The sequence below is a fragment of the Mauremys reevesii genome, linkage group 11 (genome assembly GCF_016161935.1).
Source record: "Mauremys reevesii isolate NIE-2019 linkage group 11, ASM1616193v1, whole genome shotgun sequence".
Lineage (NCBI taxonomy): Eukaryota > Metazoa > Chordata > Testudines > Geoemydidae > Mauremys > Mauremys reevesii.
The window spans coordinates 25,861,116-25,873,336 of record NC_052633.1 but is presented as its reverse complement, the minus strand read 5'-3'; the positions used below and the strand labels follow the sequence as shown (position 1 = coordinate 25,873,336).

The following is a 12,221-nucleotide window of genomic DNA, read 5'->3' as shown; positions in this document are numbered from 1 at the left end:
AATATGAATGGAGATCCTGCTCTTCTAGTATTATTCACTGAATAAATCAATTCAGCCAGGGTACGCACATACAGAAGTTCTTAAAGTGACATTTGGCTGGGCATTTAGACAGGGATGCTAGAACCTGCTTCTGTAATAAAAAGTAGATAACTTTGTCTGATTAGTATTATAGAAATGGAAACTGCCTGTTACAGTATAGTACGTTATATAGTATTGCTCCCTTATTTCTGCCTATGATGGCATATACACAGCAGGTGTGAACTGGCATAGCTTCACTGAAGTCAATCGTATCATGTGATTATGCTACTGACCACAAGCTGAGAATTGAGATTCATCATCTTAAAACAGCCCCATCTTTCTTTACGCATATTGCTTTAACATATCTGTTTGACTGCTGGAGGTGATGTGGACACAGTATCATTTTTGCACATGATAATTCTTCTCTTTGCTCCAAAGTTGAGGAAGATTTTGGCTAAAGTTGAGAAACAAGTCAAGGCTATTATATTCCTTGTTGTTTTGGGGATTTTGTAGAAATCTCCCATCCCTCACAATGATAGACATGCTTATAACTCTTTTGGGGAGGATGAAAAACTAGCCCCAGTTTGGTTAAGCAAATGCATGAAGGTACAGTGCTAGCAAGTTTCATGGTTTCCCTGAATCACACCAGGGATAAATAAGGTGTGAATAGTTTCTGGGATTACTTTGGCTTGACAGGCTATCCATAACTTCTCCTCTGAGTAAACTTCAGGTTTTGCCAGGATGTTATGTTCTCTGATGCAGATCATTTGTTATGATGGATTATATGATGTAAAAGTTGTATTTTTTCCTGTCTGTCTTTATAAACAGAAAGCCATCAATTATTCAGGAGTTTTAATGTAGAGATTTAAATGACTGGTGCTTCATAACATGAAATCAACATGATTTCTCTTATTACAAAACTTAGAGTGTGACAAAAACTTCTGATTGTATAACACTTATAGAACATTTCACTCCTTCATAAATAAAATGATTTAAAAGTAACATTTTGTTGGAGGAAAAATGTAGTTACATTTTACCTGTTATTAAGGGATGAATGTAACAGTTATATAGCTCTTTAACCTTTGTGGTCTTTTACAAATTTGTAGGGCTAGACTGTCACTTTTATTCATGCTGAGTATTAACTTACAACGTGAGTTGTCCCACAATGATACAGGACTATAGTGTGCATTTTCTTATAGTCTACTACATGGGGCAGAGCATCTGTACACCACCCCAGGAGCACCATGTGCAAGGAACCATGCCTTGTAGTGGAGAAGGTAGCTATCTCCCAATGGCTGATACCAGTAGCAGATTAATAACTTGCCTGTGCTTGCAACACTATCTATTTCCCATCCTTGCCTACTTACATATAGAAGGATAAGTATTCAGTACCCTATCTATCCTTAACTTCTCCCATCCATTTCACTAGTGGAGTTGTGGGGGGTGGCTGTGAAGGGGCATAAGGGATGGTCTTATTCTCCCTTTATGAGCATTCCTGTCCATATAGGCCAAACTAAGATCTAGCCCTTATATGGGACCACTTGTTGAGTAAGGAACTATTCAAATGTAAGTAAGAGTCACAGAAACTAATCCAGACTGTAGTCATATGCAGTAGGTAGAATACTTATCAGCTCTACAATTTCTTGTTCACTAATCAAATTCATCAGAAGAATATGCTACCACCTCTAGTGCTCCTTCATCCAGTGACAGAGGCACTGTTCATTAAAATGACAAACACTGTATACAATGCAACTGCCATCTGCCAACTTGATAAGGCCAGATATACAGTTAAAAACAGGACAACTCCTCTGACGAAGGCATGATCACACACACACACACACACACACACACACAATAGAACTAACAAGAAATAATGAGACACATTCATATGAGTTTGGCTCAGGTTGTAGAAAGTGCTTTGAGATCCATGAAACTTGTACTGCAAAGTAGTGATAAATAACTGTCAGATTCATGGATTCAAAGACCAGAAAGGACCATTGCAATCATCTAGTCTGACCTCTTGTATAACACACTCCATAAAACATACTCCAAATAATTCTGTAATGGAGTTCTTTATTCACTACAGGGGCATCTATTTGTGGAAAAATCTGGGGAAATATACTGCTTGGTCTGACACCCCTCTCATGTGCTAAAACTTACAGTGCTCCCTCTTTGTGGTTTGATCTTCTGGCCAGGTGACTATAGTTTTCTCCTTCTAGGGTATCAATGTCTCACTGGACAATTTGTCTCAGGCGGTCTTCCAGTCTGTATCACTTCCCTAGTGGCTGGTAGGGCAACCCAAGCCCACCCACTACTCTGTGTTCCAGCCCAAGAACCCTACAACTAGCAGTAAAAGTCTGTTTCTACTCTGTCACTATCAGGCTTCTGCTCCACCACTCTTCTGGGTAAACTCTTTCTTCAGGGCTAGGATCCCAGAGCTTCTACTCACCCCCTGGGTCTTCTCTCCCTCTCAAAGCCCAAAGAAACGACTGCAAGTTTTCCACACTACAGCCTCTCACTTCCTGGCTTTATACAAGATCCCTACCTACTCCTGTTCAGCTGGGCTCCATCCTTAATCAGTGCTTGTTTATCAAACTTAACTCTCCCTCAGGTGTGGCTATCAGGTTATTGAACCCCTCCCAGACCCCAATAACCTTTTTCAGGTTCATGGGGTGTGAATACCCCATCACAAATGCCTAGAGCATATATTTTAGCAAAAACATCCAATCTTGATTTTTAAAATTGCCAGTGATGGAGAATCCACCACAACCAGAGCTGTAAGCAAGGGAGTTTGAGTGGGACTTCTGTTGGAGGAGAAGGTATTTGTAGCTAGTTGTAGTTGTATGTGTGGAGGCTGGTAGGGGCAGTGTGCTGGGAGAGAAGCTAAGCCCTGATTAGGGGGCGGGGCTTCTCTGACTAGCGGTCCTATAAAGGTAGCCAGTCAGTCAGGCAGCAGCATAGACAGCTGCAGCAGCATAAGAGCCAGCAAACAGAGCTGTAAACAGGGGAGACATAAAGGCAAAGGTGGTGGAGTAGCATTGTATATCAGTGATGAGGTAGAAATAAGAAGGGATGGAATAGATAAGACAGAGTCTGTCTGGGCAAAAAAATCACATTAGGGAAGAAAGCTACTAGAGCCTCCCCTGAGATAGTGCTTGGGGTGTGCTATCGACCACTGGGATCTGATCTGGATATAGATAGAAACCCTTTTAATGATGTAAATACTAATGGGAATTGTGTGATTATAGGAGACTTTAACTTCCCAGGTATAGACTGGAGGACAAGTGCTGCTAATAATAATAATAAGGCTCAGATTTTCCTAGATGCAATAGCTGATGGATTCCTTCACCAAGTAGTTGCGGAACCAACAAGAGGGGATGCCATTTTAGATTTCGTTTTAGTGAACAGCAAGGACCTCATAGAAGAAATGGTTGTAGGGGACAACCTTGGTTTGAATGATCATGAGCTAATTCAGTTTAAACTAAATGGAAGGATAAACAAAAATAGATCTGTGACTAGGGTTTTTTATTTCAAAAGGGCTAACTTTAAAGAATTAAGGATATCAGTCCAATCCACTTCCCTAACTAAAGAACTTGGGAAACTAAAGGTGGAGGAAGCCTGGAATTACTTCAAGTCAAAGTTTCAGAAACTATCAGAAGCCTGCATCCCAAGAAAGGGGAAAAAATTTATAGGCAGGAGTTGCAGACCAAGCTGGATGAGTAAGCATCTCAGAGAGGTGATTAAAAAAAGCAGGAAGTCTACAAGGAATGGAAAATGGGAGTGATCAGCAAAGAAAGCTACCTTATTGAGGTCAGAACATGTAGGGATAAAGTTAGAAAGGCCAAACTCCATGTAGAGTTGGACCTTGCAAAGAGAATTAAAACCACTAGTAAAAGGTTCTATAGCCATATAAATAAGAAGAAAACCAAGAAAGTAGGACTGTCATAAAGAGACAGTCCAGGGTTAATTTCTCTTTTATCTGTAAAGGGTTAAGAAGTTCACATAGCCTAGCTGACACCTGACCAGAAGAACCAATGAGGGGACAAGATGTTTTCAAAGAGGGAGGAAGGAAATCAGTCTTTGTTCAGAAAAGTTTTGGCTGGAGTGAAGGATCCAGGAATCAGCCATCCAACATTTCTTAAAAGTGTTTAGAGAAGGAATGTATTAGATTATGTTTATTTTCTTTTGTGACTTCATTTTGCATAAGAGGGAGAATCAAATTGGGTTTCTTTTGTGTAACCTTAAGTTTTTGCCCAGAGGGACATCTATCTGTGTGTTGAATCTGTTGTCTGTGAGAGTAGCATGCATGCTAATCTCACAGAGGTATTCCTTTCACCCTTTTTCTTTAATTAAAAGTCTTTTAAGAACCAGATTGATTTTTCCTTGTTTTAAGATCCAAGGGTTTTCTGGATTTGGGCTCACCAGGAATTGGTAGGAGATGAATCAGTCTCAATCCTGCCAGGAAAAGGGGGATAAAAACTAGGGAAATATTTAAGGGGAAGACAGAGTTTCCAAATGACTCTCCCACAAATGTTTGTTTAAACTATTTGGTGGCGGCAGCTACTAGATCTAAGCTGGTAAATAAGCTTAGGGGTTATCTCATGCAGGTCGCCACATCTGTACCCTAAAGTTCAGAGTGGGGGTGACACCTTGACAGGGACTGCTAAACACTGAGGATGGAGTGGAGGTTAAAGATAATCTAGGCATGGCCCAATATCTAAACAAATACTTTAATGAGGAGCTTAGGGATAATGGTAGGATGACAAATAGGAATGAGGATATGGAGGTAGATATTACCACATCCGAGGTAGAAGCCAAACTCGAACAGCTTAATAAGACAAAATCAGGGGGCCCATATAATCTTCATCTAAGAATAATAAAGGAACTGGCACATGAAATTGCAAGCCCATTAGCAAGAATTTTTAATGGATCTGTAAACTCAGGGGATGTACCGTATGACTGGAGAATTGCTAACAGAGTTCCTCTCTTTAAGAAAGGGGAAAAAAGGTGATCTGGGCAACTACAAGCCTGTCAGTTTGACATCTGCAGTATGCAAGGTCTTGGAAAAAAAATTGAAGAAAAAAAGTAGTCCAGGACATTGAGGTCAATGGTAATTGGGACAAAATACAAAATGGTTTTACAAAAAGTAGATCATGCCAAACCAACCTGATCTTCTTCTTTGAGAAGGTAACAGATTTTTTGGACAAAGGAAATGCAGCGGATCTAATTTACCTTGATTTCAGTAAGGCATTTGATACGGTTCTACATGGGAAATTATTAGCTAAATTGGAAAAGATAGGGATCAATATGAAAATTGAAAGGAACTGGTTAAAGGGGAGACTACAACGGGTCATACTGAAAGGTGAATTGTCAGGCTGGAGGGAGTGTTACTAGTGGAGTTCCTCAGGGATCGGTTTTGGGACCAATCTTTTTATTACTGACCTTGGCACAAAAAATGGGAAAGTGCTAATAAAATTTGTGGATGACACAAAGCTGGGAGGTATTGCTAATGCAGAGAAGGACCGGCATATCATACAGGAAGATCTGGATGACCTTGTAAACTGGAGTAATAGTGATAGGATGAAATTTAATAGTGAAAAGTGCAAGGTCATGCATTCGGGGATTAATTACAAGATTTTTTATTATAAGCTGGGTGCTCATCAGTTGGAACTAACAGAGGAGGAGAAGGACCTCGGAGTATTGGTTGATCACAGGATGACTATGAGCCGCCAATGTGATATGGCCGTTAAAAAAGCTAATGCAGTTTTAGGATGCATCAGTCTTATGAAAGGAAACTCAAAGAGCTTGGCTTGTTTAGCCTAACCAAAAGAAGGCTGAGGGGAGATATGATTGCTCTCTATAAATATATCAGAGGAATAAATACCAGGGAGAGAGAGGAATTATTTAAGCTCAGTACCAATGTGGACACAAGAACAAATGCATATAAACGGGCTATCAGGAAGTTTAGACTTGAAATTAGATGAAGGTTTCTAACCATCAGAGAAGAGAAGTTCTGGAACAGCCTTCCAAGGGGAGCGGTGGGGGCAAAAGACATATCTGGCTTCAAGACTAAGCTTGATAAGTTTATGGAGGGGATGGAATAGCCTAATTTTAGCAATTAATTGATTTTTGACTACTAGTGGTAAATATGCCCAATGGCTTGTGATGGGATGTTAGACGGGGTGGGATCTGAGTTACTACAGAGAATTCTTTCCTGGGTTCTTGCTGGTGAGTCTTGCCCACATGCTCAGGATTTAGCTGATTGCCATATTTGGGTCGGGAAGGAATTTCCTCCAGGGCAGATTGGCAGAAGCCCTGTGGGGTTTTCGCCTTCCTCTGCCGCGTGGAGCATGGGTCACTTGCTGGAATAGTCTCTGCGCCTTGAAGTCTTTAAACCATGATCTGAGGACTTCAATGGCTCAGACACAGGTTTGATATAGAGGTGGGTGGGTGAGAGTCTGTGGCCTGCACTGTGCAGGAGGTCAGACTAGATGATCATAATGGTCCCTTCTGACCTTAAAGTCTATGAGTACCCTTGGTAAATTGTTCCAATGGTTAATTACTGTTAAAAATGTATGCCTTATTTCCAGTCTGACAGAGCAGAAGCCAGAGACCAGGATACAGAAATTCTCCTAAACTTACTACTTTGAGTAGCAATTTACAGGTAGCTCCTTTGAAATAAATGGCACTATCTGCAGAATAAGAGGTAGATATTCAGAGAGAACTAAAGGATTTAAGAATACAAATCCTATTGAGTTACATGCATAAGGAATGTTGACTCTATCCCACTAGAATATGATGCATTCATTTTTGGAAGACAGAAGTGATAGAAGCAAGCTAACTTCTCTAACTGCTGCTGTTGCTTCTTTGGCCAGTGTCCATCTACAGTCTCAGTAACAGTCCAAGTCCTGTATCCTCCAAATGTTTACCTGGGTCTCTAACCCTTGACTGAGGATTCTGAGAAAAATCTGGGAGCAGAATTTTAAACATTCCACTCTATAAAGTAAAGAGTGTTTTTAAAATAATGAAAAGAGAAAAAATAAGTGTTTTGCTGGTCTACCACAATGGCCACTAGTGGTGGAAACAACTAATAAACAAAGAAGAATATAGGTCAATGGTTGAGCTTTTCAGTGCAACCTAGGTAATATACATTCATTAATTTGAATGGAAATTATGTAATATGAACCTAACTGCCCTTGATGGCTTTGAAAAATTTCAACCAGTATTACTGTCTGATATATAGATTATCAGTTCAATGATATTTGATGACTTTGCAGAATCACAAATGAAATTTTGAATAATGTAATAATTTAGACAAGAGTACTCTTGTTTCAAATGGTTTTTAATTGAGAGGTAACCACAAGAATACAATCAATTAATGAATACTATAAGTAGGTTAGTGAAAACTTTCACCCCTTTTTTCTACCCAAACTTCCTCCATCCCTACTCCCAAGTAACTACTTCAGTAATAATAAAAGATCACCAGTCAAATACTGATACCATTCAGCGCTCTCTGCTAGAATAATTGCATCTGAAAATGCAAGTGTATACATCCAGAGAAGTGGACCATTAAAATTTCTCTAAAAATGCATTACTTTGAAAATATAGACAAGGACAACATTTTCAAAAGTGCCTGTTAATCTTGGGTGAATGGGTGACACCTTAAACTCCTGATTTTTCAGAAAGGGTTTAGCATTCACCTTATGAAAAGCAGGCCCCTTTAAAATGTCTCAAATTGCACACCCCAAAGTTGAGGCACTCCAAATCACTACTCATTTTCTGAAAATGTTGGCCATTCCAGCTGCAGTAAAATTCAGATATAGTAGGTAGAATATTTTACCATATTTTTGGTAGCATCCGAATTACTACTGTATCATTTACCACCTAGAAATAACACAACCTTTTTGCACAATAGTATACTACATGTACATAAAAATAGAATGTGAGCAAACATGTGTCCGGGATTGTTGGAGATAGTTTGACTACTGAACATATCTGACAGATATATTTGGAACTAGGAGAATATCCTTTTTCCACCTTACATTTGTGGCTGAACACTATTGCATAAACAAAATATGTACTCCACTTGTCAACATCCTAAGAGTGAGAGAAACGGTAACATGGGATATATATACCAGTGCTAATTGAGATCATGATGTAACAGAATCAACTTTTGATTTTATATGGAGTGGTGCCGGTCAGGTCAATAACAAGTGATTGGATGTTGCATCAAAGTGAATGATATTCCAATGCTTTTCCATCATAAAAGATGAATGACAGTCAACCTCCTTTTACTGATGTGATTGTGATTATACAGTGTCATCTGAAATACAGACAACAGAAGTGTGACTGGGAATACTTAACCAATGACCCACAGCTGTATTTCCATTTGACAGGCAGTTGAATGTGTCAAGGAGGCATTTGTAGGCATCCTGAGGGTTGAGATTGAAAATGGAAATGACACAGAATTGGTGTTGAGGGTACACTGCCACCCAAAGGTAGGCAGGGTGAGGAGTTGACTTTTCTAGCATATCCAATAATACTGTAGCCATGGAAATGGCCTAAAAAGATTTACCCTTGAAGGCTCTCTGACGTTCTGTATGCATCATAGTTGCTTCATTTCTAGCCTGCACACTAAATTATGCTGTCCAATTGTTCAATGTTTGTTCTTTTAATTAGTTCTGTGGTGCTGTGTCCTTGATTACACAATTCAATACACTCTGATATTGAAAGGAGTCATGCCATATAGAGCCATTCACATTGGAAAGTTCAATAAGACTAACATGGAAAAACAATACTTGGCATCGTTCTTCAGGGTGGAAGAGCAGAGCTAGAATGGACTGATTTTTCAACACGTTCCTATTAAAGCTAGGTTAAAAAAAAAGACAGTTATAGGACTGGCTGTCTCTGAAGTATTTCACTTAGCAAACATTTTCATAAACTGAAGAGTTATAATAGTCACAAAAGGGTTGTGATAACAAATAATTCACCAATTTAACACTTAACTTCCCACATAATGAGAGTTGAAGGAGAATTAGAATTTGTCTACACAGGGACATCCAGGAAAATAAATCCAAATTAATAAAATAAGAGAATTTGAAGTGGATTAGTAAAGCCTCATTAAATCTCTGTATGGACAATGTTATTCAAAATTACAGCAAGTAAATTAAGTTAAACCTAACTCAAGCCTCTAATTCTGAATGAGGATATTCACACAGAAGTTAAACGTGGTTTAATTAATCCATTTCACAGTCACACCTTTTGTTATTTTGGATTAAGTTCCCTGGATGTCCTCACATAGACAAGCCCTTAGGAACTGATTTTTCAACTAGAGAGACACTAGAATGAATTATGCAACCCTGAAGGAATGAGGAAGCTGTCAGGGGAGAGCCTAAATTCAGGGACTGAAGCCTTATCTACGCTACAAACTGAGGTTGATGGAGGCCGCCTTACGTCAACTTAATAATGTATGTGACTATACTACCAGGTCCCTTCCACCTTAAGTCAATTTAATTACTCCACCTCCAAGAGAGGCAAAGGGCTTAATTCGATGTTGATAGGTCCATAGAGAGGCAGTATAGACACATCGTTGCTATAACTGTGCTGCTGATAGCTTTCAACTCCACTGCACAGTAGCCAGGTACACAGGAAACAGCCCTTCCCCTGTTAAAACCTTGGGAACTTTTGAATACTCATTTCCTGTTTATCAACATGGAGAGCTTGCCAGCCCAGCTGATCATGGTGGTTGAATGCTCCAAATGCACTCAAACTTGGAGTACACAGGAGGTGGTGGATCTTGTGTGGGGAGAAGAGTTTGTGCAGTCACAACTCCAAACCAGCTGGAAAAATTTAGACATCTACGAGATGATCATACAGAGCATGGGGAAAAAGGGCTACACTTGAGACATGCTGCTGTGCCACGTGAAAGTCAAAGAACTTCGGCAGGTGTACCAGAAGGCAAGGGAGGCAAACAGTTGTTCTAGTTCTGCACAGCAGATATACCACTTCTACAATGAGCTGCATGCGTTTCTCAGTGACAATCCCACCAGTACCCTCAAAAGTAACCACTGCAGAATGGCCTGGAAACATCATTGTATCCCTTCCCCCTCCCCCAAATGTTCCAGGAGGCAGGGGGGTTGGGGAGTACAGTATCCCTTCTACTCAACAGCGGAGGACGATACTAAGAACAAAAAGGAGCTATTCAAAGACCTTTGATGGGCAAGACTGTGCTTTTACAGACAAGCTAACTTGGTTTCTCCCCTCCCAATTTTATCACACCACATGTCCAAGGCTACATTATTTTCCTGGTCTTTGTTTCTGTGTGTTTGGAATAAAGAAAGAACATTTCATTCTCAAAACCCTGACTTTTATTGCACAAACATGGGCTTTTTTTGAAGCGGGGCGGGGAGGGGAGGTACAGGGAAACTGATGCAACAGAGGGGATGGTATGGGAAAGCACACTGCAGCTAAGCAGTGCATATTACTGTGTCTCATTACTGAGATGGATTTTCAAAGTCTCCCAGAGACACAAAGCTCCTTGCTGGGCTCTTCTTACTGCCCTGGTATCTGGCTGCTCAAAATCAGCACACAACCTATCTGTCTCCAAGCCCCACCCCTGCAGAAACTTCTCTCCTGTTGCTTCACAGGTGTTCTGGAGTATGCAGCAGGCAGTGAAAACAATTGGGATATTGCTTTCACTGAGGTCTAATCTAGTAAGCAAACTGTGCCAGTGACCCTTTAAATGTCCCAAGGCACATTTCACCACCATTCTGCACTTGATCAGCCTAGTGTTGAACTTACTACTGTCCGGCTTCATAAGCCATGGGAGAAAGGGGGAGGCTGGGTCTCCCAGGATCACTATTGGCATTTCAATGTCGTCAATTGTTGTTCTGCAATCTGGAAGAGTCCCTGCTTGCAGTTTTCTGAACAGAACTGTATTCTTATAGCCATGTTCCCATTCCCCCCTGCAACAATATTTTGGGCCCATGAGGCATTCCATGCCCTTCTCAAAACTCCCTGCATCTAGTTGCACTGTGGGATAGTTGCTCACAGTGCACTGCTCTCTGCATTGATGCAAACGCTGTGAATGAGGATGCACTCCATCGACACAATGAGCATGAATGGAACTTAAAACCTAGGTCCAGAAAAAGCACTTTAGCATGGTCATAATTTTAAGCATGTGTGAGTCCCACTGAAGTAATACTTACATTTTAAGCACATGCTTAAAATGTATTGAACAAATGAGGGTTTGATTGGGCAACAAGGGGAGTGTACTTTATTCCAAGACAACCTATATTATTTTGAGAGTTATGATATTACTTCTGCAACCATAATACAACTACATAATATACAATCCAAGATGTACTGATCTGAATCTGTTAGATGTATAGATTTTTTTAAGAGACAGTGTGTGTACATGTTTGAGGCACAAATCACATGGAAATAAATAGCTATAAGCATATCACTAAAAAGTATTATAAACAACTCATTGAGCTGTTGGGATCATAGAATATCAGAACTGGAAGGGACCTCAGGAGATCATCTAGTCCAACCTCCTACTCAAAGCAAGACTAATCCCCAAAGAGATTTTTGCCCTAGATCCCTAAATGGCCCCCTTAAGGATTGAACGCCCAACCCTGGGTTTAGCAGGCCAGTGCTCAAACCACTGAGCTATCTTTCCCCTCTATAATTGATAACTCTAAAATAATTAACCCTCCATTAAAATATCAATTGATTAAAATGAAGTCAAATTCTACTGAGGGAAATATAAAGGTGCATAAACTCTGTCAAGTTGCATGTAAAAGTATAGGTAGGCAGACCAAAAGAGAATTTGAAGATCAACTAGCAAAAGACCCAAAAACTATAGCAAAATTTTTCAAGTACATCAGAAATAGGAAGCCTGCTATATGATCAGTGGGGCCAGTGGACAATTGAAATGTTAAAGCAACACTCAAGACAGACAGATGGAGTCGTTTCAGAGAAACTAAATGGATTATTTGCATTGGTCTTCATGGCAAAGAACGTGAGGGAGATTCACACACTTGACACATTCTTTTTAGAGGACAAGTCTGAGGAACTGTCCCAGGTTGAGGTATTGATAAAGGAGGTTTTGGAACAAATTGATGAATTAAACAGTAATAAGTCACCAGGACCGGATGGTATTCACCCAATAGTGCACATGTGGACAAGGATGAGACAGTTGA

At 40.1% G+C, this 12,221-nt stretch overlaps 1 long non-coding RNA gene across 3 annotated transcripts in view; it reads right to left on the bottom strand.

Annotated features, from left to right (window-relative positions):
• LOC120374833 overlaps nt 1-12,221 on the bottom strand; it is a 109,439-nt gene that overhangs the window by 54,786 nt on the left and 42,432 nt on the right. For 2 of the 3 annotated variants that reach the window (XR_005586267.1, XR_005586265.1), the window contains exon 1: nt 2,468-2,519. The exons of the other annotated variant lie outside the window; for it this stretch is intronic. This is a non-coding gene — a long non-coding RNA (uncharacterized LOC120374833). Of the gene's footprint in view, nt 1-2,467; nt 2,520-12,221 lie in introns of those variants that run through there. 3 annotated transcript variants of the gene reach the window in all.